General features: G+C 36.8%; 3 long non-coding RNA genes across 5 annotated transcripts; all 3 read left to right on the top strand.

Moving 5' to 3' along the window:
* Nucleotides 1-5,051: 5,051 nt before the first annotated feature.
* LOC139783877 (uncharacterized) lies at nt 5,052-5,822 on the top strand. Its single transcript, XR_011721410.1, has 3 exons — nt 5,052-5,133; nt 5,385-5,493; nt 5,582-5,822. It is a non-coding gene; the product is annotated as an uncharacterized lncRNA (long non-coding RNA).
* A 108-nt stretch (nt 5,823-5,930) lies between these two features.
* LOC139783884 (uncharacterized) lies at nt 5,931-8,388 on the top strand. The gene is made up of 3 exons (XR_011721414.1): nt 5,931-6,168; nt 6,636-6,690; nt 8,197-8,388. It is a non-coding gene; the product is annotated as an uncharacterized lncRNA (long non-coding RNA).
* Nucleotides 8,389-16,809: 8,421 nt separating this feature from the next.
* Nucleotides 16,810-20,853, top strand: LOC139783882 (uncharacterized). Of its 3 annotated transcripts, none has more exons than XR_011721411.1 (7): nt 16,810-16,931; nt 17,523-17,930; nt 18,050-18,208; nt 19,088-19,349; nt 19,443-19,504; nt 19,593-19,726; nt 19,807-20,853. It is a non-coding gene; the product is annotated as an uncharacterized lncRNA (long non-coding RNA). The 3 variants fall into 3 exon arrangements; XR_011721413.1 differs by having other exon boundaries at nt 16,823-16,931; nt 17,598-17,930; XR_011721412.1 differs by having other exon boundaries at nt 16,824-16,931; nt 17,553-17,930.
* Nucleotides 20,854-27,127: the final 6,274 nt, after the last annotated feature.

Here is a 27,127-nt window from a genome sequence, read left to right as displayed (position 1 = left end):
ATCAAAAGTGAAATGATTTACATATAACTTGGCGCTGCTTGGCGTGAGATACTGCCGTGTCTCTTGATACCATTCTTATACCACTGTTTGTCAAATTTTAAATACGAGAAATAAATCCTATCGGATGCCATCTATCGGATAATCCGAATTTAAGTTTATATATGGTTATATATAATCATATATAATCTACATAGATAAATGCTTAATTCTTATATATATACTTTATATATAAATTATATGAACTTATATATAATCATGTCAAAATGTATGTGAAACTTTTTACATATATAATATATATATTTGATAGGATTCGTTTCTCGTATTTAAAATTTAACGGACAGTGGTACAAAAACGGTATCAAAAAACAAGGCACTGTCTCATGTCAAGCAGTGCCAAGTTGTAATATATGCATGGAATAAATCATTTCACTTTTGATTCTATAGCTTTTGAAAAAATATACATCTTAATTTATCAATGCAAGGAGGGCCATGTGGGAGGGCAGAGGGGACGGTTGGCTCCGAGCGTGAGTGGAGAGAGATAAGGGTTTAGAGAGGAGATAAGGGCACGTAAAGTGAGCAGTGTGGAGGAGATGGTGGAGGAGGCCCAGAGGAGAGTGAGGAAGTGGAGGAGGAGTCGAGGATGGCGTGGTTTGAGAGTGGTGACAGGAGTTAGTTGGAGCAAGTTTGGAGGTTAGAACGAGAAGCAGGAAGAGAAGGGAGCAGAGACGGAAGGGGGAGGAGAGAGAATCGAGAGAGGGAGAGGTGGCAAGGAGCAGGGTCTAACCGGTCGGAATGGTGACGCGTGGCACGTTGGTTGGCTGGCGAGGAGAACGGTGGAAGCGGACATCACTGGCGGTCCGGCCCGGAGCGGGGTGCCGACTGCCCCAAAAGGGTAGGTTGGCACCACTGCAGGGCGGCGGGACTGGTGGCGGGACTGGCGTGCGGAACGGGCCGGTAAGGAAGAGAGAGGGAATACCGGTGAAGAAGGAGATGGCGCGAGAGACGATGGGCGAACGCGCAACGCGCGTCAACACGCCAACGATAGAGGGTCGATTGTTGGAGATCGAGAGATCGAAAGAGGCGGGGTCGACGGAGCGTAGCCAGCGCAGCGATGCACGTGGTGACAGCAGAGAGAGAGGAGAAAGTGTGAAACGGCAGCGAGAAAAGTAGGAAAGCAGTAAAGCAATAAAGACCCACTCGGCATGTAATATTTCAGAAACATTTCTGCAAAATTTTATTTGAAATATTACACCTTTCATTAATATTTCAGAAATATTTCACGACCGTTTCTACATCATTTCGGCAATGTTTCAATGTCCGCAATTATTTCAAAGCAACCTTGCTGAAAGATTTCGGCAATATTTCGGTAATATACTGAAATATTTCTCAAATATATCTACGAAATATTGCAGAAACACTTCAGAGATATTTCAAATACATTTTACACTGAGAAAAATGTTTTGTATTAGCAAACAAAATTTTCTTACTGACGCAAAAACTATTTGTTAATATGTGAAAAATAAAATATTTTATTACCGGAACAAAAAATATATATTAAGCCGTATATGTGCGTATAGCCGTCGCGCGTTTGTCCGAAGAAATCCGCTCTCTCAGCCGGTCACCCATCCAAGTAGTATACCGGCGCCTTGTTGCTTGACATCGATGATCCGACAGGGTAGTGGTGATCCTCTGTCTCTGACGCTTCTTTCTTTCTTATACTTACTTATTTTGGTGAGCATAAAGCTATCGCATAACAATATTAACAATACAGATATACGAATAAATCTTTTTTGCCAGTCAGCGTCGAATATTATTTTATATTAAATATTATTAAATATTTTATATTTTATATTAAAAATGCCATATGACAAAATTTGGAATATCAGAAAATTCTTAATAAAAGAGAAAAAATGCAATAATTATATAATAATAAATTTCATTTTTTATAAGTTCTAAAGTCTGTCAGCAACTTTTCGGAAATATTACAAATGCAATGTTGTATGTGAAACACTCAAAAATATAACGCGTGCAATGTAAACGTAATAATAGTTTTATCATGTATCAGAAATGTTTCTAAACCATTACATCTGCAATATTTCTTCTGCAATATTGTAGAAACTCGCAGCCTGCAATTCAATTTTTCATTATCTACGCAATTTTTCAGAAATTTTTCAGAAATATTTTAAATGCAATGTTGCGTTTGATATGTTACAGAAATATTATTCGTGCAATGCAAACGTACTATTACTTTTATAATGTTTCAGAAATATTTCTGAAATATTGCATTTGCTACATTTTTTTGCAATATTACAGAAACTTACAATATTGTAAACAACTTTCTGAAAGATTTCAGAAATATTGTTAATGCAATATTATAAAAAACATGATGCAGGTACATTTCTAAAATATTTCAGATGCATAGTTACAAATGAAATGTTAACGAAATATTTCTGCACCATTTCCGAATATTTCAATATTTCAGCAACATAACATGCCGAGTGGGGAGGGTAAAGAAAAGCGGGAGAAAGGAAGAGATGGAGCGGGCAAAGGTGAAAGGTGAACAAGAGGAGGAGATACGTGAAGTGAGATAGAAGAGCGGACGGAGGGAAGAGAGGAGAACGGAGGGACGAGGCAAAAGACTGAAGAGGTGAAGCAGGAGTAGAGATGCGCGATGTTGACCGATTAATCGAAACGTCCGATTATTTTTTGTCGATTAATCGGTTATTACTGCCGATGTTTTTGAAATCCGATATATCGATATTCGGTTTTTTTTGTGAATATCGATTTTTCACATGTTATTCTTTTGATAAGGGGGTCAATTACGGTTCTTGAAACGAGGTGAAAATTACAAAAGTGAACAGATTTACTAGATTTCAACCAATGAAATCATAGATACGCTAGTAAATTTCCTCACTTTTGTAATTTTCACCTCGTTTTAAGAACCGTAATCGACCCCAAGCTAAGTTCGTTTTCGCTGCACTTCTAAATTAGTGCAAATAGTTCAATTGTTGGTTCTAGAAGTAAGAACCAATCACGTTCGATTGCTACTGTCTGCGAAGCTGAAGCCAATCGAAGCTCGCCGAAGCGACTAGTTATTTATGTATTATTTGATACGCGTAAAGGCCATCGCGCGTACACAAAATTGCATAGGCTGCATAAGCATAGCATAAGACCGCTGGACCAATGAGCATCTTATGTAAATCAATATGGCGACTTTATGCTAGATGCTCATTGGTTTAGCGGTCTTATGCTACGCTTATGCTAAGCTTATGCTAAGCTATGCATTTTGTGTGCGATGGCCTTAAAGCCTGTATCAGACGACGAATTGGAATTGAGATTGGATTGAAATTTAATCAATCAGAATAGAGAAAATTGATCTCAAGTTTAGTAAACTTTGCTCTGATTGGTCAAATTTCAATCCAATCTCAATCCCAATCCGTAGTCTAATACGGGCATAAAGCCGTGATCAGACTACGGATTGGGATTGAGATTGGAGATTGGATTGAAATTTGACAAATTAGAGCAAAGTTCACTAAACTTGAAGTTAGTTTTCTTTATTCTGATTGATTAAATTTCAATCCAACTTCAATCCCAATCCATAGTCTGATCATGGTTTAAGGGTGAAATCCCATGGAGCCAGCGTACGGCGTACCGGCGTATGGCGTAAAGAAGCTTGGCTAATCACAGGCTTTACACTCGTTTTCGTTACGCCAGCACAGATGTTACGCTGGTTTTTAAAGCGTTTCGGCGTTTATGCTACAATGATACACACCCACGTACACGCATATGCATGTATGAACGTATGTGTTAAAAATTGCGCTGAAAATTTCATCGGCTGTCCCATGGGGCGTATTTACGTCGGCGTAATGATCAATAAGCCAATCACAAGACCCCTTGAGCATCCATTTTGAAAATAAGCTTTGTAAAACAACACTGTGATTGGCTTATTAATCATTACGCTTCTTAAATACGCTCCATGGGACAGTTGATGTTTGTGCTGACGTAACGAAAACGAGCGTAAAGCCTGTGATTAGCCAAGCTTCTGTACGCCATATGTCGGTAGTGCCGGTACGCCATACGCTGGCTCCATGGGACTTCACATGGCTCCAACACACCAGCGCGATTCGCAACGCGCGATGCACGACGCGACGAGCGATATCCAATAAGCGTACAGTTTTTCCGGAAAAACAGTACGCTTATTGGATATCGCGCGTCGCGAATCGCGCTAGTGTACTGGAGCCATAAACATGATACTGTGACTGTGACACGCGAGAAATTTGAATAGTTATTACAAGTATTACGACTGTTACGAGTAGTTTACGAGAATCGTGGCCGGATTGCGCACGCGGATGCGATCACACATCACACGCGACTCGCGTGACTCGCGTCGCGAACCGTACCAGACCCAGAAGCTTCTGGAAAGATCGGGCACACGTGTTTCTACGTGTTGTGTGAGTTGTGTCTTGTGTCGCAGATCGCCCATGTGTTCCGATATTCACTGCCAGTACTGAAAATCTATAGTTTGCGTCACGTATACTATAGATATTCAGTACTGGCAGTGAATATCGGAACACACCCCCGCATCAGAAGTTAAATAATAAGAAGAAAAAGACGCAGATACATCGCAAAACGGTCGCCAATCGGGAATTACGGGGGAAATTATTCCGCTGCAACGAGGAACTGACGAGAGCTGCATACAAAAGTTTTTCCACCTCTACTTTGTGGACCACGTGCATTCTCGCCTTGACCATCCGCACATACATTCACATATACACTCACGATCATTTGTTACGCGCTTTCTCATGCATGCGTAATTATAAACCAGGCCAATACATTTATGCATTTATATTTAAAATGTATGAAGACGAAGGTAAGATGTGAATTGGTTATATTCTTTTTTTAACAGATCTATTGCGAAGTAATTTGAAAATTCTAAGTTCACTTCAACAACTCATCATCGAACTTATCTCTTTATCATTATCGATTTTGATTGAATTTAACAAGTCAAATTTAGTTTCATTTATCATTTCTTTTTATCCAACAGATCCTAGATATACGATTTATTTTTGTATTAACGAACAGCCTTCCTTCGCTGAAAGAGGATTGACCAGACATAAATATCTTCAATTGAAATGTACGTGTCTTTTTCATGAATTTATATATAAATACAATTAATATGTTATCAAATATTTTTAACTGAGACTACGTTTACGCGAGCGTTACTTCTGTAGTAACTTACGATAATTCACTCGTTTACGCGGGGTAAATTATCGTAAGTTACTACAAAATTCCGTTTACGCGAAGGAATTATCGTAAGCTACTACAGAAATAACGCTCGCATAAACGTAGTATGTTTGTTATGTAATATTGAAATGATAATTTCAGATGATGACAAAGTGACTTGGAAGTTTATCCAAGAAATGTACAAACTAAGAGTTAAAGAGTGGAATCCTGCTGTCGATGTTTTGTACCGATCGATTGATGATATTGATTAGTAAGTTTATCAGAATAATTACTGCAACTGGCTTAGGATTTCCAATTCATTTTCTATAATTTCAAATTTCTTCCCTATTTTATTATAGCACACGAGTTATGATGCCATTGCCAACGCAATCACATGCTAGGAACAAGAGTCCCCTGGTTTCTCATGCATGTGACATAGAATCAGTGACGTCATGCAATGCAGTAAACTCTCATCACGAAGTACATGATATATCACTTATATCAGCAGCAGGTCCATCTTCCAAGTCTAACAACGAATGTTCTAGTACCAATGTCGATAATTCTAAAAATCTTGAGAATGAAACGGAATTAGTTGTGAAGAGGAATAATTCAAGGTAAAAATTGCAATTAATTCATCTTTTTTTTTTTTGTTCAATTTGATAAGCATAGTTATATTATTTACAGTATCAGAAAAAAAAGTTCTGTATGGGCCTATTTTAAAGACAAGGATGATAAAGGTGCTGTATGCATCATTTGCAATGTTAAAGTTAAGCATTGTGGTGGGACAATAAATTTAAAATCACATTTGTCCAGAAATCATCGGTTATTGTGCTCTGATGTATTAAAGAATAACAGAGACAGAGATAATACATCTGAATCTAGTAGTGAATCGATAGCTAGAGATGAAGATGATCCGCCGCTTAAACGAATAAAATTGGCATCAAAGGTAATAATAATGATTTTTTACACTCATCCCTCCAACGTATTTTCTGGCACATCAGTCCTCCAGCCATGCACTTTCGGAATCTTCGAAGGAACGAAGTTTCGAAGGATCGAAGCTTCGAAGGAAAGAAGTTTTGAAGGATCGAAGCTTCGAAGGAAAGAAGTTTCGAAGAATCAAAGCTTCGAAAGTTTTCAAAAGAACGAAGGAATCTTCGAAGGATTTCGAAGCTTCGAAGGATTTCGAAGGAACGAAGAAATCTTCGAAGGAACGAAGCTTCGAAGGTCCGAAGTTTCCAAAAATGTGTAGAACCTTCGAAGCTTCGTTCTTTCGAAGATTCCTTCGTTCTTTTGAAAACTTTCGAAGCTTTGATTCTTCGAAACTTCTTTCCTTCGAAGCTTCGAAGCTTCGAAAAAGTAACAATCCTAATTTTTAATACATAATAAAAAATATTAAATTAAAATTTGTTTCAGAAGAGCAAGTTACCCCGAATCGACGAAGCCTTTAAGAGGGCAAATTCTTTCGCAGGTTTGTAACAAATTTCAAACAATTAACACTCATTCCTCCAACGTACGTTCTGGCACATCAGTCCTCCAGCCATGCACTTTCGAGTCCCACGCGTTTTTCAAAATGTTAAGGCTCCTGGTCCCTGAGCCGAAAACTCCGCAGTGACGGTGACGACGTACCGTAGAAATAAGAACTATCTCCTCTCACTCTCTCCAATGGAGAATAAGCGAGAAATGTTGAGAATTGACACGGTGAGAATTGTTGCGTAGTATTTCCAAATAAAAAGATATTTGCTTAAAATAACACTACAGATCACTTCAGCACACTTCGAAAATACGCCGAGTTCTCAAGATTAGCAAGGAATGTACTACGTTCAAGGAGCCTTTACCACTCCTTCCGAGTTGGCAGATCGCGTGTGTTCCTCCCCCCCATGATTGGGATCGTACAGGCTTCGTATCACGTTCGTTTTACGGTTGTTTAATAACTGTCAAGGGAAAGGGATTCAACTCGGCGTATCTTTGAAGTGTCCTGAAGTGATATCAATTTTGATTTTGTGCAAATATCTTTTTATTTGGAAGTACCACGCAATGCTTTTCAACGTGTCGTTTTCTCGCTTCTGACGTCACGATTCAATATGGCCGCAGCAGGTACCCAGGAGCCTTAATAGCTTTGAAAAATTCCCCAAAAGTTATTATAATATCTTTGTACCTTCGACTAAAAATCAATGTAAAAAACATTTGGAAATCATTTATTTAAATATTTTTTTACAACAATTATATGTTGACAAACACACGTTACGACTCGTTTTATTTAAAAAATCATAACTCACGAACAAATTGACGAAGCTTAATGATCAAACACGCAAATTAAAGCTAAAAGTAATGCAAATGACAAAAAAAATATGAGATAATTATTAATTAAATAGGAATACTTAATTTCGTCGCCGCAAATTTGGTAATTTTTAAATGGTACAGAAGGACTTTAAGGACTTAAAGAATGCTAGAAAAAGAATTTCTGAATAAGAAAAGACGAATTTGAAGTGTGACATATTTTTTATGTAAAAAAATTAAATTTTTTTTATAATCGTAACTCCTCCCCACCTCTTCCACTTGCCTCTGAGCCATAATAGTTCTCTGTGGAATGTCAAATTTTTGTTTTAACGACAAAAATATTTTAAATACGCTTAAATTATACACAAAAATACATTTTTATCGAAAAAAAATTCTCACTTATCTTTCACACTACACTGACGTAATCCTCCAACCATGCACTTTCGTGTCCCACCGAGATTTTAATTGTTCGCCGTTTCAAGAGTAAATGAGCTAGGACTTTGAAATTTCTACCTGATGTTCCCTACTATAACAACTTTTTTTTTGGGGGGGGGGATTATCTGACGATCATTTGTTTTCCGGAACAAACGACTGTTAGAAACTCGTGGGACACGATTGACACGAAAGGGCGAGTTGGAGGAATGAGGGTTAATAAGTAGGTTAGTCAAATGGTCGAATGCTCGCTTATCATTTTCAGAAGGAGGAGCACGGTCTGACAAAATTACTGCAGCACTAATGTTTATGATCGCCAAAGACAAAGAACCACTATCCATAGTTGATAGAGAAAGTTTCAATCTTTTAATGAAAATAGTAACTCCACTTTATCGTATACCTGATCGAAATACTCTAACTAAATTAATGGATAATCGTTGAAGCAAAAGAATGTTATAAGTCCACTCTTGAAAAAGCTTTGTCCTATACATTAACGTGTGATAATTGGACAGACTGCACTTTCCAAAGCTATCTGGGTGTCACCATTCATTACCTGTCTGAAGATCTTGTAATGAAAAATGGATGTTTGGAAGTCCTTCCGCTGCATACAAATCATACAGCAGAGTACCTCACGGAGTGTCTCAATTCTGTCATTGATGATTTTAAATTAGATCGAAAAAAAATTATGGCAATCACCAGTGATGGAGCAGCAAATATCAAAGCTGCTGTACATAATGTCGTGGGCCCTGAAAGACATATCTGGTGTTTTGCTCATTTTTTGTCTCACCTTGTACCTAAAGTATTAAATGATATGCCAGAGATCAACGATATTATTGCTACAGTAAAGAAAATTGTCGTGCTTATCAGAAGAAGTGTTGTGGCTACAGATGAGTTAAAACGGTTACAAATATTTGATGGGAAGACAGAAGGAACTGTCTTGAAATTTATTCTCGATGTTCCGACTCGATGGAATTCCACTCTTTACATGTTAGAAAGATTTCTCGCTCTGGAGCAGTACGTTCATGCAGTTACTTTGAAATGCAAAAGATCAGACATTTCAGATATGCTAACTCATAGCCAAATTGAAGTCCTACAGGAAATCGTGTCTCTCATGAAACCAATTGAATATGTCATTAAGGAAATCAGCGGCAGCAAATATCCTACTTGCAGTACTATTATACCAATCATTCACTGTATGACACTATCAATTGAACAAGTTAAACCTTCAACAAACAACGGAAGTCTTTTTCAGACAAAGCTCCTTGCATCGATTGTACATAAATTTAAAGATATTGAAAATAATATGATTCTCGCGGTTCCTACAATACTTAATCCACGATTCAAACGAATCCATTTTCAGAATGCCCGTGCAGCAGCTGCTGCTGTGGAACGAATCAATAAAGAAATGAAATCGATTGGTATGAAAAAAATTGAAGAAAAAAGATCTGCAGTTCAACGAGACTCTAAGGAAACTAGTCATAATTTTTGGAAGGTTTATGACGATTTGGTGGCAAAGTGTACTGATGAGAGTACGGACGATGAACACCTTACCCATGAATTAAGACAATATTTAAAGCAATCGGTAATTGCTCGACATCGCGATCCATTTCAACATTGGAAATCTTTAAAGCATTCGTTTCCAACGCTGTACGAACTGGCAATTCGATACATCAGTATTATTAGTACCTCGGTACCATCAGAAAGGAAATTTTCCGAGGCTGGTGACATCAAGAGCAATGAGAGAAATCGATTAACGGGTGAGCACTTGAATCGACTCTTATTTCTGGGATCTCTTTCAAAAGAAGAGTGGAAATTGGGATGAAGAATGTTCCTGCATCTAGACTCTCATTATTCATTATTCCCAATTTTTTCATTTTATTTGTCCTTGACTTATATATTTTCTTCGATTCTTATTATTCTCGGTTTATTTTTATACAATGTGCAATGTGTGCAATGTTTATTTTTGCAATGTGTGCAATGTTTATTTTTGCAATGTGTGCAATGTTTATTTTTATACAATGTGCAATGTGAACATCACATTTGCACTTCAGACATTTGTTGGTTTTTTTTTACAAAAACACTGTACTATGTACTTATTCATTAGAAAGAAATACATACTGGCAAAATTCTTCTTTTCCTTTATCCTGCTTTTTATATTAGTGACCTTAAATCAGCTGTTTGATTTTTTTATTTCAAATTAATTATTTTCTAAGTGAGTACGAGTCAAGTCAAGTATGAATTTTATCATGGGCACACTTACTTTGTCATGGACCTTAATTATACTTATTCCATATATTATCGGAAATAATCAATTGTTTTTCTTTCCAGGCTCACTTTCAATTACAAACGGCAGTCTCAAATCTACCAATTCAAATTATCTGAAGAAATATATGGTAAGGAAATGGTAGAATGATAAACAAATAACAAAAAAATTTTCTAAAATATTTAAAATTGTTTAGCGATGAAAATAAAATGAATTTTATATCAAAAAGTTGATTTCTTTTCAAATACTATTTTATGTAGGTGTTAATATTAAAAAATTATAAAAATAATTTAGTGTTTTAAACGGTTGTCTCTTTTTTAGTTTTTGATTGCCGTTTGTAAATATTTAAAAAATATTATAATCGATATATCGATTCTTCGATTTTTTTTTGCAACAATCGATAATTTAGTATCTATTTTTTTTCGTTTTTATCGATTGTTTCGATATCAATATTTTCTTCAAAATCGCGCATCCCTAAGCAGGAGCGGGGAAAGGAGAGGGGGCGCAGCTGAGAAGAAAGCAGGAGGGTGAAGAGAAGGCGGCAGAGGGGAGAGCGGGGAGATGGAGGAGTCGGAGGGTCTGATGAGGGTGCTGAGCACGATTGCAGAGGAATTAGGGAGGGTCAGAAGGGTGCTAGAGAGAAGGGAAGGGGGGGCAGAAGGAGCGGGGAGTACCGAAGAGAGAAGGCAGGAGAGCACGGGTGAAAAGAGCGAGCCGGGAAGCAAGACGTAAGAGGGAAATAGTAGTGAGGCGGAGTGGTGGAAGGAGGAGATGAGAAGAGAGGTCGCAGGGTGGAGAGGTGAAAAGGCGGAGGAAGCTGCAGCAGAAGAAAGGAAGGCGTTGAAGGGGGTTAACGAAGGCGGAGAAGAAGAGAGGAGTATAGTATGGGACAGAGGGGAGATGATCGGAAGATGGGTGGAGGAGGAGGCAAGGAGAAGAGTAAAGGCGGCGGGGGCGAGAGGGGGGGCTGACCTGGGGGAGGAACAGAGATGGAGGGAGATGGAGGAGGTGGAGAGGGTAGAATGTAAGAGGAAAGGGGGAGGGACGCAGAAGGAGGCAGAGAGAGGAGAGAGCAAAGAGGGTGAGAAGACAAGGAGGCTGAAAGAGATGGTAAAGAGGTTGGAGGAGGAGAAGGAGCAAAGAGAGAGAAGGAATGTGGTTTGGAGGGGGTTGGATGAAAGGGACGCAGAAGAAAGGAGGGGTCTGATGGAAAGGGTGGCGGAGAAGGTGCTGGGCAAGGTACCAAAGATCAGAAGGGTTTGGGAAAGGAGAGGAGAGGGAGGGAGAGAGGTGTTGATTGTGGAGATGGAGGATGAGAAAGAGAAGGCGGAGCTGTTAGGGAGGTATGGAGAATTTAGGCAGAGGTGGGGGATAGGAGTAGACGAGGACCTGTCCATGGAGGAAAGAAAAGCGAGGTGGAGGTTGCTGGAGAAGGCAAAGGAGGAGAGAGAAAGAGGTAGGAGAACAAGGATGGAAAACAGGAGAATTTGGGTGGAAGGAAAGGAGATTGTGTGGAATGAGGATGAAGGGAAATGGGAGGAGAAATAAGGGTAGGGAGGGCTGGGTAGGGTAGGGGGTCGAGAGGGGGGAGAGGGGAAGGAAGAAGGCGAGTAGGGGAGGGAGGGAAAAAGAATGTAAAAGGCCGCAATGGTCAGGTCGGGGCAAAAAGGAGCTTTGTAAAGGGTTGGGTACGTCCCTGAAAAACGCCACGTGTTTACGCGGATAAGTCTGTGTTAAATGTGATGTTAATTTTCATGTATGCGGATAAGAGAGGAGTTGGCTAATTGTAAACGGTTTGGGACCGTTCCTTGGAAAAACGCCTTTCAAACCCTGCGGGGATAAGAAATAAATCATACATACATACAATTTATTAATGCTTTATTATCGAAGTTAACAGTTCTTTGCCAATATATATTGACTATATATGGTCATATATGATTATATATAATTATATATAATTATATATGATCATATAGAGACAAAATTCATGTATAATTGCGTTATATATAATCATATATATTTATATATAATTATATATAATTTTTTTCCCGGGTACGCACACATGACCTGCAGTATTATTTTATAATACTGAATTATATAATATTATGTAACGAATTTTTGAATTTAATATCTATAATATAGGGTGGTGTGGGGTGATGTGCAACATGGGGTGATGTGCAACGTTTCCGATTCCTGGTCTGCATGTCGACATTTGACAGAACCGCATACTGCCATGTGTTTGTGTCGACAGTACCTTGTTTTAGATAAATAACTCGCGAGATACCACGCACCCTGGTTTGCTGTACAAAAAGCGAGTTAAATTTCTCGAGCTGAAAGTTTTTTTGCTTTTCACATTCATAGTGATTTCGTGAATTGGTTTTAGTCATCTTATAGGTAAATATTTTTATATTGTTAGTTTTTCAAGTGCTTTTGATAATCCAAAGCGATTTTGTGATTTTCTTACATTGTGTTGGTGTCACGCCAGTCCGCGCAAAATAGCGTGTTTGGGGTTATGTGCAACACTTTTTTTGGGGTGATGTGCAACACTCATTTTTCGCTAGTTTATCGCTATTTTACGATTGAACATGTGTATATGAAGTGTTTTAATGCATTTTTCAATGTGTTTAGTCATTATGCCACGAAAGTATAAAAATAAGGGTATCGCTGTTCCGGTCAACTATTTTACTTGTGACAACTGCGATTCAGATGATGAAAAATAAAGTTTTTTGCGTTTTTCCTTTCATTATATTAATTTTTAAGCGATAAATAAATAAGAAATCAAATAAAAAATGAATTTTTTTGTGAAATTTCAATTTGTCAGAGGTCGATTACAACACAATGAAATTTTTTGTTCACCAGATTTCGATTAATTTGTATTTAAGAAGCCCAAATTTAACATTTAAGTCGATTGATGTCGATATTCATGCATTTTTTACCTTAATTTTATCTGTGTTGCACATTACTTCAAGATTTTTTGAAAATGCTAAAACAGACGTTTTTGAAAACTCGAAAAATTTTTAGGAAAAATTTAAAATTTTGAAAATCTAATCATGCAGAATTTTAGTATTTTCCTTCCTCTACATTATACAGCCATGATATATTCAAGAATTTGATTTTCGGATATGTTTTCCGAGCAACGAAAAAAAGTGTTGCACATCACCCCACACCACCCTATATAAAAACGATTCAAATAAATTTTTAAATTTAGGATTAAATAATCTGCAGCATATATGATCACTTGCGAATCTATATCTATACAGATATAGTGCTATATCTGGTTGTACATAGGACAAGATTAGTCACATTAATATATCTGACTATATATGACTTCATATATAGTTGTATATAATGCTATATCTAGTTATATGTAGGGTGCACTACTCATATATCATTATATCTGGCTTCACATACATTTATATACGATTAGAAATGGTGCTATATCTGGTTGTATATAGCGCTAGATTAGTCACATTAATATATCTGGCTATATATGACTGCATATATAGTTGTATATAATGCTATATCTAGTTATATGTCGGGTGCAGTACTCACATATCATCATATCTGGCTTCACATACCCGCTAGATTAGTCACATTAATATATCTGGCTATATATGACTGCATATATAGTTATAGATAATGCTATATCTAGTTATATGTCGGGTGCAGTACTCACATATCATCATATCTGGCTTCACATACCCCACACAGCACCGAAATATTTCAGAAAGCTTTCAAAAAGCTGTCAATGAAATATGAAACCTTTCAAAAAAATATTTCAGACATGTTTCAGATATGTTTCAGATATATGAAATGTCCGCCAAGCTGAGATATCATAAATGTTTCTGAAATATTTCTGAAATATCTCTGAAATGCTTAAGAAATACCTCTGAAATGCCTAAGAAATATCTCTGAAATGCTTCAGAAATATTTCTGAAATAATTCAGAAATGCTTCAGAAATATCTCTGAAATGCTTCAGAAATATCTCTGAAATGCTTCGAAAATATATCTGAAATGCTTCGAAAATATCTCTAAAATGTTTCAGAAATATATGGGAAATATTTCAGATACTTTTTCTCATATACAGGGTAATCCGGAACAATTTCCTGTCCTTCATAAATCATATTCTTGATTATAGTCATGATTTTGCTTCGCCGGAGGCCTGCTTATATTAGATCCCAACTGAAATTTACTTGCGAGTTAGTCTTACCATTATGCGCCGCCTAGTGGCGTCGTTGCATATTTCTCTGAAATGTTTCGTAATATTTCAGAAATATTTCAGTGAAAAGGGTCATAAATAATTTCGATGAAACGTTTTAGAAATGATTTCAATGTTACATTTCAATATTAATTTCCAAGTTATCTTTTGGAAAGCTTTCAATGATATATGATTTTGATGAAACGTTTCAGAAATACTTCTGAATAATTAACAAAAGAATTATGTTTGACCCAACTGGCAAATTTTATTGTTCACAAAACGCTACGTTTCGACTGCAGATTTCGGTCCTTTTCAAGCGTATAGAAACTCACAAATATTGTTAGTCAGACATAATGCCCAAACTACGCCGATCTAAAAACTAAACATCAAAAATTGTGGCACGCAATAATAAGTGTAAGTCCAAAAATAATTATATAAATCAAAACTTACATATTTGTGCGTTAAATTCACAGAAGTAAAATACAATTTAAACGGCATTTTCGTTATTCGTTTATGTCGAAGGGCATGTAAGAGCTGTGCGGTGGTAAAATTTTAACTGACGAGAACGGACAAGTAATAAACACACCAATGACGTCAATATTAAAAACCAGGGCGTGGAGAGGGAAACAGAGAAGAAGGAGATAGAATTACGTTTCTTTTATGATATGTTCGTAGAGATGTAAAGATTGCAATGCTACGTATATTGGGCAGACAAAAAGACATTTGTGCACACGTCTCAAAGAACACCAGAACGATATCAGAAAACCGGCGAGCAAGCATTCTGTAGTGAGTGAGCATCGAACATCCTGTGAGCATGATTTCGATTGGGGGAAGCCAGAAATAATACATAAGGAGAGACAGATTAGAAAGAGGGAATTAGCGGAGATGTTTTTTATTAAAAAATTTGATGACACCATTAATTTACAAAAGGACACGGAGAATCTTAACGCTCTCTACGAACATATCATAAAAGAAACGTAATTCTATCTCCTTCTCTGTTGTTTAAATTGTATTTTACTTCTGTGAATTTAACGCACAAATATGTAAGTTTTGATTTATATAATTATTTTTGGACTTATACTTATTGTTGCGTGCCACAATTTTTGATGTTTAGTTTTTAGATTCGGCGTAGTTTGGGCATTATGTCTGACTAATAATATTTGTGAGTTTCTATACGCTTGAAAAGGACCGAAATCTGCGGTCGAAACGTAGCGTTTTGTGAACAATAAAATTTGCCAGTTGGGTCGAACATAATTCTTTTGCTAATTGTTAATTATTCACTGGCGATTCAAGTTTTTACTTCTCCGTTTTTACTTCTGAATAATTTCAATGTTACATTTCAATATTATTTTCCAAGTTATCTTTCGGAAAGCTTTCAATGATACGTATTTTAAACATTACGTACAAAATATTTCTCTGAAATGTTTCGTAATATTTCAGAAATATTTCAGTGAAAAGGGTCATAAATGATTTGGATGAAACGTTTCAGAAATACTTCTGAATGATTTTAATGTTACATTTCAATATTAATTTCCAAGTTATCTTTTGGAAAGCTTTCAATGATATATTATTTTGATGAAACGTTTCAGAAATATTTCTGAATGATTTTAATTTTACATTTCAATATTAATTTCCAAGTTATCTTTCGGAAAGCTTTCTGAAACATGTTGTGCTGTGTGGGACATTTATATACGATTAGATATGGTGCCATATCTGGTTGTATATAGCGCCAGATTAGTCACATTAATATATCTGGCTATATATAACTGCATATATAGTTGTATATAATACTATATATAGTTATATGTAGAGTGCACTACTCACATATCATTATATCTGGCTTCACATAAAATTAGATACATTTATATACTAGTAGATATGGTGCTATATCTGGTTGTATGTGGGACCATTGATTGCACATGTGGCCATGTATAATTAGATATGACCCCATATAAAAACATATATAATTATATATAATCAAGAGACACGGTAGTGTCTCGCGCCAAGTACACGCGGAGCGAGACCGACCGTGACTCTTTTACGCGACGCGACGAGTTGCGAGTACTCGAGATGTTGAGATCTCGATAACGAGTGAACGGATCAAGTTCTAAGTAGGCTTAATCGATAGCTTGGGGTCGAATTAGGGGGGGGGTTTCTCTTATAATATTTCCGCTACGTGCCCTACGAGCGGAGATATTGCGACGCAAAGTCCAAATGTGAAAATTTTTAATTAAGATACTCCTCCTAACGCCGACGTCTCTCATGCCATGCCATCATTTCATTAGCTGGAGTCGCGTCACTTTCACTTTTTCGACACCAGGGCGGTGCTAGTATCGCCAGTTTCGATATGCACATATGTATACGTGTGTGTACTGCGCGAGTGCAGACGAGTGCAGACAGTGCGTTTAGCGCGCTGTCACCTGTCACAGTCAGTTATAACCTATAACACGGTATAGTGTCCCACGTCAAGTACGCGCGGAGCGAGACCGACCGTGACTTTTTACGCGACGCGACGATTAATATTTTTTCTCATTCAAGGTAATTGTTTTATTTACATGTAATTATCCTATTATTATACGACGCGAAGCGAAACCGCACCGTGACTCTTTTACGCGACTAAGTGCATGTGACAGGAATTATAATAGTTTACAACTTTTGATAAGTCAAAGAATAATAGTTTACGTTTACGTGAGTATTACTTCTGTAGTAACTTATACGAACGATATCATCGTAGTTACTATAAAATCTCCCGTTTATACTGAGGAATTATCGTATCGTTCGTAAGTTACTACAGAATTAAGTAACGTTCGCGTAAACGTAGTATAGGTTAGATTACCGATTTCTTACAAAATTTTACATAAAACGCGAGATTCACTTATGGGAGCTTTCCAGCAAGCGACACAAGTCGACACAGGTATCGTTTTGTCTTTGTTACTCATTGTCAAAAAAGAAAGATAGAACGACGTTTATGTCGGCTTGTGTCACTTGCTGGAAAGCTCCCTATGTATGCAAGTTTAACGCCTATTGAGTTAATATGAAATAATTTTCCTAAATGTAATAAAAATAACACGATGTTATATATGCGGTTTGCCGTGATTATATACATATACACATGTGATTTCTGCCCAGTGCTCTGAATGTTATGTGATTTTCGCCCAGTGCTCTGAATGTCATCTAGTCATACATATCATGCTTTGATACAAGGAACGTGAAAAAGAGCAGGAAAAGAAAAGCACAAACAGAAGAGACAGATTCAAGCTTTGTCTTTTAATCTGGATGAAGACAATGCCGAAAAATCCCCGCAGTCAGAAAATGAGCAATCTGATGGCCTCGCGATTAAGAAGATTAAGAAAAATCCAGATGTAGATACAAGTTTCTTGCCAGATAGGGAAAGGAAGGAGGAGGAAAATAAACTTAAGGAAGAATTGAGGCAAGAATGGGCTAGAAAGCAGAACGCGTTGAAGGAAGAAGAAATTGAGATCACATTCAGTTATTGGGATGGATCTGGCTATCGTCGGAGTGTTATAATGAAGAAAGGTGAATGTCTCAGTGATTTAGAGAATTTTTAAGTTATTAAAATACTCCAGTGTCACTTTTGGAGTAACATTGGCGTGATATATAATGTTCTATTGCATAAATTAAATTTTCACATACAGGTAATTCTATCTATCAGCTTCTTCAGAGATGTTTAGAAGTTCTGAAGCGTGAATTCAGCGAGCTTAAAACAGTAATGGTAGATCAGTTAATGTATGTCAAGGAGGATCTTTCTTATATTACCGCACCATTATACGTTTTACGATTTTATTGTAACTAAGGTAAAGATACTAAGTAATAAAACTTATGAAGCAATATCACAATGTTGGCATGTTATTTTAATGTATGTAATATTGCGATTAGGCACGAGGAAAAAGCGAACCTCTGTTCACATTTGACGTTCACGATGATATTCGTGTTATGCACGATGCTTCTGTCGAAACCGAGGAATCACATGCCGGAAAAATTTCACTTAGGTATTTATCATTAAAAGAATACTTTGTATAATTCTCTTTTATGTTATTTCTCACTAGATCATGGTACGAGAAGAACAAACACATTTTTCCAGCGAGTAGATGGGAACCTTTTGATCCAACGAAAAGTTATGACAAGTATACAGTGTCGGATAAAAATAGGAAGAAAGATAAAATCTGATAAACTTAGATTCAACGAATTGTCCAATTTCGTTTAAAGGATTCAGATTCAAATTCATTCAGTTATGTGATAATATTTAATTCATTTACTCGATTATGTAGCTCTACTAAATTACAGTCCTTTGAATCTGAATCCTTTAAACGAAATTGGACAATTCGTTGAATCTAAGTTTATCAGATTTTATCTTTCTTCCTATTTTTATCCGATACTGTATACTTGTCATAACTTTTTGTTGGATTAAAAGGTTCCCATCTACTCGCTGGAAAAATGTGTTTGTTCCTCTCGTACCATGATCTAATGAGAAATAACATAAAAGAGAATTATACAAAGTATTTTTTTAATGATAAATACCTAAGTAAAATTTTTCCGGCATGTGATTCCTCGGTTTCGACAGAAGCATCGTTCATAACACGAATATCATCGTGAACGTCAAATGTGAACAGAGGCCCGCTCTTTCCTCGTGCTTATAGATATCCATTAACAGGTGGTACTTATATGGTCGGCAGTCCAGACTCCGGAAAATCGCATTTTGCAAAGAATTATCTGAAGGAATACGGATACGTCAACAGAGACACTTTATGCAGCTGGCAGAAGTGCATTGCTGCAGTCCAACAATACTTGAATCAAGGAAAAAGTATAGTTATAGACAATACCAATCCTGATCCAGCTTCGAGAAAGAGATATATTGAGATAGCCAAGAAGCGCAATGTCTCGGTCAGATGTTTCGTCATGACGACAAGTATAGAACACGCGAAACGTAATAATAAGGTAATCGAAAATTAACATTAACCGTCATCGTGTGAAAGAATCGTATGAAGTAATGTTTCCGAAAATTCTAATCGATTTATTATTATATTACAGTTTCGCGAGTTGACTGATCCAAGCCACATTTCAATCAACGAGATTATTATCAACTCCTACGTGTAAGTAGATTTTAGATATATACATCTCTACACTCAAAATTATTTATCTTTGGATATGTAATTATACTTTGATGTTACTCTTTTGCAGGTAAATGATCGACAGAAGCTTACAATGTGGTACAAAATTGTTCCTCAAAGGGAGTTGCTGCCCAAACTCAGATTGAAGGTCGCATTCAAACTAATATTTATGCAAATATTTATTTTATGATACAAAATTATGAGGTAAGTAGTTATTATTATCCAATCTTCGAGAATCTCTTTGCAGATGCGCAAATTAATTGAAATTAATTGATTTTTTAAAGCTAATTTCCCTTACTGAAGAACTGGTAATGAACGGACATGCTGAACAAGTAGGCATGGGACCAGATGAATGAAGCCAGAAACACTTGAATCCATCTGTACATAAGAGTTGTCAAGAAACTCTACAATTTTCACGCATAATCCGCGATTCTTAGTCAGTATGGACTGGAGTTTAATACAATCGCCATTGATGATCCCCTTTAATCGCGTCAAAATTGATTATTTCGCTTTTTGACTTCGTTCTTTACTCATGTTGTAAAATAGTTTTCCGATTGTGTAGAATATTTTTATTTAGAAAGAAATTTATAAAGATTGTTATATTGATCGTAGAGTAGAGAAAACAATAAAACTTAACATTTTACAAAGTAGTGTTACATTTAAACTAGAACATTGTATCGAATAACTCAGACGAATTAGGAAATTTGTTTCTACGTGACTCATGTCTATTTCTGATTGGGGACGATTCGAGAACTCATTGAAATAATTTAATTTCTTTTCACGTTTAAATTTAGGTCACCGTAGATTAAACTTGTTACCTTAGAAGTTATTGTTAAATGGCGCATTTTATTTAATATTCCGCACTTCACTGTTGTGGCATAAAATTATTTTATGTTTCAAAAGATGGAGACTAAGCTTTCGGATTAATCCAGATGTACGCATATATACTGTATATATTTGATTAATTGTTTACTTAGATATCGATGATTCTTGCGCGATATGCTAATACATATTTTTCTATGCAAGATTTCAATGCAGTAGAAACTAGTTAACTGAGAAAAAGAGTCTATAAATGATTCGTAACTCGTGCAATTGCGCTCAACTGGAAACGTTTGGCAGTTATGAAATGTTAATATTTAATATTGTTGTTAAACATAATATAGAAATATTTTTCTAGGAAATGTATACAAGTAAGGTTACAATCATTAAATCGCTCACAGTGCTCACGTACATAACTTTGTCGCGCGCTGCGATTAACTCAATTTATTATAATTTATTATAATTTTTTAACAAAGCGAAAATATAGCGCAATGAACATCGTTACGTAATAATCATTCGTAATTCATTTTCGTGTATATAATAATTTTCGTGTATATAATATGTAGCTGACCGCAAACTTTGACTCTATTCAAATTTTGTACAACACTTCATTTAGCATTGTGTTAATCATTAAGTAGCTTTGAGTACATTTAGTAGCTTTTGTATATTCGTCAGTTTAATCCTTGAAGTTATTAAGACTTGCATGAATTTTTACCGCAAGTCCTCTTACATCTTTTATACGTCTTCTGTAATATATATAAAAATATATCATAACTGAATTAACTCGCATATCTTGGTCTGTCTTTTTTTTCTCCATTGCTTAACTCCTATTCGCCTCCCGACTTGACGTATACGCTACTATACTCGTCCAAGACGTTATTCGCGACATTTACAAGCTCTCTGTCTTTCTCTTCAATCGCTCTAAAAAAAATGTGTCGTCTTGAAGTGATTGATCTCCCTAAAGGATTTAAAAGTTACGCTTTGCGAAGACATAAGATATACGTTAGCTGGAAAATCGATTCACAGCGGGATTAGAAAAAGACGGAATGTTATGCGGTCGGTTCTTCAACAGTATAACGGGTGAACGTTTCGCGACTAGGTTAATCCACTTGCATATCGGTCATTGCGATCTCGCTCTTGTACATACTTGACTCATCGTCATGAGACTAGCTTCATTGTTCGCGAAGATACTTTTCTCTTGTTCTCTCATCTGCTACCGTAAGGCGCGCGCGCGCTCGTGTGTGTGTGTGTGTGTGTGTGTGTGTGTGTGTGTGTGTGTGTGTGTGTGTGTGTGTGTGTGTGTGTGTGTGTCAAACGTTTTAACTATTATTAACAACTTCAGACACATTACATTTTTATTTTTAAGTAGTAATTTTTTTCTGTGGTATACATATGTATAGCATTAACAAGGTGTACAACTAAAAAGGTTACAGATTATTATTTTTAAAAAACTAAGCAAAATATTAAATTGTTGTTTTCTTTAGAAATAATAGTCCGTAACACCTTTAGCTTCACACCTTGTACATACTGTTTATAAGATTATAAGATATATTGTTTATAAGATTAAGATGCGTAACACTACAAAAAGGCGTGATATCCGTACAAAATTACCTTTTTTAAAAAAAAGGTAAAAAAAGGCGCCAAGTACACGCATAGTAGTGTATATGTATTATGTTGTTACCTCGAAAAAAACAAAGTGGTAGTATAATACCTCCAAATAGCTTTACCCTGTACATACTGTTTATAAAATGCGTAATACTACAAAAAGGCGTGATATCCGTACAAAATTATCTTTCTTAAAAAAAAGGTAAAGAAAGGCGCCAAGTACACGTATAGTAGTGTATATGTTGTTACCTCGAAAAAAAAAAGAAAGTGGTAGTATTATACCTCGAAAAAACCTAAGTAACAAGTGGTAGACGTACTCTTTGTATCTCGAAAAATCTCGAAAAAATCTAAGCAGTAGTATCTTTATTTCCAAAAAATTATAACCCAAGTGATACACATCACAAAATTATGTTACCTTATCAAAGAAGAGTCGCGCTTCAAATGATCTATTACAATTACAAAAAAGAAATGATATCTCTTTAAATTACAGCGCCAATTACAGAGAGAACATATATATTGCCTCAAAAAATAATTGTTGCACTACTTTGAAAAATCTTTACATGGTGTCAATTAGAAAGAGAATGTATGATAACAATTTTATAAGATTAAAAAATTTTATTTAAATTTAACAAGGGAATACAAGATATTAAAGTTTACATGTGTATTTTTTAGTGGTTACAAAGAATTACAGAGGAACAGTACAAAATAAAAATATTTTATTAAAATATTTAATCCAACGAGGGAATACAAGGTATTTAAATACAAAGTTTATATATGTATTTTTCAATAGAATAAAAGATTTAATCACAAAGAATTACAGAGATAGTAAAAAATAAAAATATTTTATTAAAATACATAAATTTTTCTTGTAAAAAAACTTGGCGCTGCTAGACCTCGAAATTTTAAATAAATAAGGATAACAATAAATAAAAATAATTCATAGAAGAATGCGACGGGAGTAACAAAATGATTATCAGCGTGGTGTGTATGTGCGAGCGAGTGATATGGGTGTGCGTGACGACGGCGAATAATGCGGCTTATAATTAAGTATAGGATAAGTTTATTTATTTATTTAAAATTTCCAGGTCTAGCAGCGCCAAGTTTTTTTACAAGAAAAATTTATGTATTTAATAAAATATTTTTATTTTTTACTATCTCTGTAATTCTTTGTGATTAAATCTTTTATTCTATTGAAAAATACATATATAAACTTTGTATTTAAATACCTTGTATTCCCTCGTTGGATTAAATATTTTAATAAAATATTTTTATTTTGTACTGTTCCTCTGTAATTCTTTGTGACCACTAAAAAATACACATGTAAACTTTGTATTTAAATATCTTGTATTCCCTTGTTAAATTTAAATAAAATTTTTTAATCTTATAAAATTGTTATCATACATTCTTTTTCTAATTGACACCATGTAAAGATTTTTCAAAGTAGTGCAACAATTATTTTTTGAGGCAATATATATGTTCTCTCTGTAATTGGAGCTGTAATTTAAAGAGATATCATTTCTTTTTGTAATTGTAATAGATCACTTGAAGCGCGACTCTTCTTTGATAAGGTAACATAATTTTGTGATGTGTATCACTTGGGTTATAATTTTTTGGAAATAAAGATACTACTGCTTAGATTTTTTCGAGATTTTTCGAGATACAAAGAGTACGTCTACCACTTGTTACTTAAGTTTTTTCGAGGTATAATACTACCACTTTCTTTTTTTTTCGAGGTAACAACATATACACTACTATACGTGTACTTGGCGCCTTTCTTTACCTTTTTTTTAAGAAAGGTTATATATATACTAGATATAATTATATGTGATTATATCTAATCATTTTTTCCCGGGGCAATCGTACTGTGTCCAATCATGCGGTGTCCAATCAAGCAGTGTCCAATAAAACGTGTCAAATGGTACGTGTCTAATCGAGCAGTGTCCAATCGTTACGTGTCTGAACAGGATACGCATTATTTTAAAGCGCCGGAAACAATTTATCATCCTTGGGGAAAATCATGAAGTTGCCGCTTTAAGCGCTTCTCATTTAAGAACATTATTAAATTATACGTAATATTTTACAGCACATATCTGTTTTTAGGTTAGGTTAGGTTAGTTGGTTGGATGTTGTGTCGGTGGAAAAGTATATTCGTGGTTGCAGTGGGTTCCGCTCCCCTGCGAGGGGCACCACCTCCAAAAAACTAACCTAATCTAACCTATTTGTTGCGTGAGTGACTCACACATACAACAATTGGGTTGGGTTAGGTTAGTTTTCTGGAGGTGGAGCCCCCCGCAGGGGGGCGGAACCCACTGCAACCACGCATATACTTTTCCACCCACACAACACTCAACAACTAACCTATGCTGTGAAAAGAATGTAGGCCCCCGCTAAACATGTAAACTTCTTGTAACATCACATTTCGACTGTAATTCAACAAATCTAAAACGTTTTATATGTATAGGCAATAAAAAGTTTCGTAAACGTCTCAAATTAACATTTTATTTGTGTCAGTCTGTAGAACGTATCAGAAACGTTGCTTTTCCGCATTTAATTTGACAATTCGGAACGTCACAAATAAAATGTTTTGTGACGTTCAAATAACATTTTGTATGAAACGTTTCCTTTGCGACTTTATAAACGTTGCCTCAACGCTAGCATTTGCGATATTTCTAAAATATTCATTTCGCTACGTACTTTAAACGGTTCAATCAAAACGTAACTTTGAAAAACATTTTACTACTTCGCATTAACGTTGTAAATCCGACATTTTTAAAAAATGTATAACTATATATATATATATAGGATGTTATGGATATGCGGGTAAATAGAGCGGAGGCTAGATCTTTTAACATACGATCGTTTAATCGATAGTCCGAGTGATATACAATATACGGATATAATATAGTTCTCGGTAACTCGCGGACTGTGTCGCTCGCTACTCTCCTCGTCAAACGCTCACTCGTTTCTGTCTCTCGCCTCGCGCAGCGCACACTCGCACGCACGCGACTCACGTGTCACGCCGATACTGCGTGATCAACGCCGCACGCGCAACAACAAACCGCCGAATTTGACATCCTACATTCGGCCATCCTGAAATTAAGGTCGCCCCGACCGCTCGCCGCTCTCGCCGTCCTCCGACTCATCATAGTCGTCCTCCGTTACATCGTAGTCGTCGTCCTGTATCCAAGGCTTCATATAATCGGCAGCGGACGACGTTTGCATGGGACCTTCGCTTTCGCCAACTTTGCGCAGAAGATAGCGGTGGTTACGCAAGACTTTTATGATCTCGTACGGTCCGAGATACTTATGCGGCAACTTGAGATGAGGGCCCTGCTGCGTGCGCTTGATCGCAACGAGGTCTCCCTCACGATAACTTAGAGGCTCCTTCCTCTTCCTGTCGTAAGTCTTTCTGTTTTCCTGCTGAACCTTTTCGATATTCCTCCTGGCCTCTGTTCGTAACTCTATTCGATCATCATCGAAAGACGTGACGATCTCGTTTTCAAGTAGCTCTCTGATATCGGGGCTATCCCTGATGCGTTTCTCCGATTGACAGTATTCCTCGAACTCTCTCGACGTAAATGCAGCTCCTCTATCCGATACAATTCTTCTCAGATTACCAAACGTGTATGACTGTCTTCGTAGTCGGTCAACCGCTTCTGCTGCACTCGTCGATCTAGTGGCGTATAGCCAGACAAACTTCGAGAACGCGTCCACTATAGCAAAGATATGCACGTAACTCTTTTTGGTTGATTGCAAGGGACCTAAATAGTCAACATGAAAAGTGTCTAAAGGGGCATCTCCCTTATTAATCGGACTCAGATAGCATTCGGCTTTCCCATGTTTCCGTTCTGCCGGGATACACGGGATGCAATTTCGCAAGACACTCTTAATCTTAGTGCACAGGTTAGGGATCCAGTAGTCTTTCCTCACCAAAGCCTCCGTTTTAACGATCCCGAAATGTCCTTGCTCGTGCACTCTCCCTATCATCTGCAGCTGCATGGCCTTGGGAACGACCAATCTTATATCGCCGACATCCTCCTTGTACAATATTCCGCCTCGAATCAAGTAGCCCTCCGACTGACCCTGTTCGATCGCCTTGAACGTCTCTCTCAAGTCGCTATCCGCGCTTTGTGCTCTCCTCAATCGCGCAAGTAGACCTCTCTCGCACTCGTTCACCATCAAACACGTCGGCAATGGATTTCGACTGACAAAGCATCGACATGCGACATGCTCTTGCCTGGTCTATGTTCTATTACATATTGAAATTCCTCCAACGATAACGCCCACCTAGCCACTTGCACGCAAAGGTCTCTCTTCGACATTGTTTGAGCAAACGCTCGACAATCGGTTACAATTTTAAATTTTATTCCTAACAAGTACGTACGAAACTGCTTAAGCGCTCTAACAATTGCCAGAACCTCTAGTTCGTAACTTGGATATTTCTCTTCCGCCGGGGTAGTTTTGCCGCTTGCATAATACACCGGGTGTAGTGTTTGATCTTCGCTGTTTCTTTGAAGAAGTATCGCTCCGAAACCGTGCATGAATGCGTCGGTATGCAATTCGGTCTCCGCGCCTATTCGGAATAAATTCAATACTGGCTTCTCGCTCAATATGACTTTCAACTGCTCAAAAGCATTTCTTTCGATAGCACCGAATTGAAACCTCGCATCCATCCTCAGCAAGTTCGACAGCGGACGCGCAATCGCGCTATATCTCGGGACACGGAAGTAGCCGCTCAAGCCTAGAAAGGACTGTACCTGTCGCATGTTCTCGGGCTCTGGAAAACATACAACCGCTTTAGTTTTTTGTTCCGACGGTCGTATCGTACCGTCCTCAACGACGTGTCCAAGAAATTCCACCGCGCGACGCAAAAAACAACACTTTTTCCAATTTATAATTAGACCAGCTCGACTCGCGGTATCTAAAACAGTCTTTAGGTTTTTCAATCCCTCGTCTTTGTTAGCCGAAAGCACAATCAAATCGTCCATATATATTAATACAATTTTCCGTTTCACTAAATCTCGAAAGACCGCGTTAATAAATCTTTGAAAGACAGAAGAGGACTTACATAGGCCAAAAGGAACTCTCAAAAATTCATATTGTCCGTCTGGTACAATAAAAGACGTATATTTTATACTTGCTTCGTCCATTCGCACATGGAAAAATCCATTTTTCAGATCG

The sequence above is a fragment of the Temnothorax nylanderi genome, unplaced genomic scaffold (assembly GCF_030848795.1).
Source record: "Temnothorax nylanderi isolate EJ_2023f unplaced genomic scaffold, tnyl_v1.0 TNYL_tig0553_pilon, whole genome shotgun sequence".
Lineage (NCBI taxonomy): Eukaryota > Metazoa > Arthropoda > Insecta > Hymenoptera > Formicidae > Temnothorax > Temnothorax nylanderi.
This window is presented reverse-complemented; position numbering and strand designations above follow the sequence as displayed.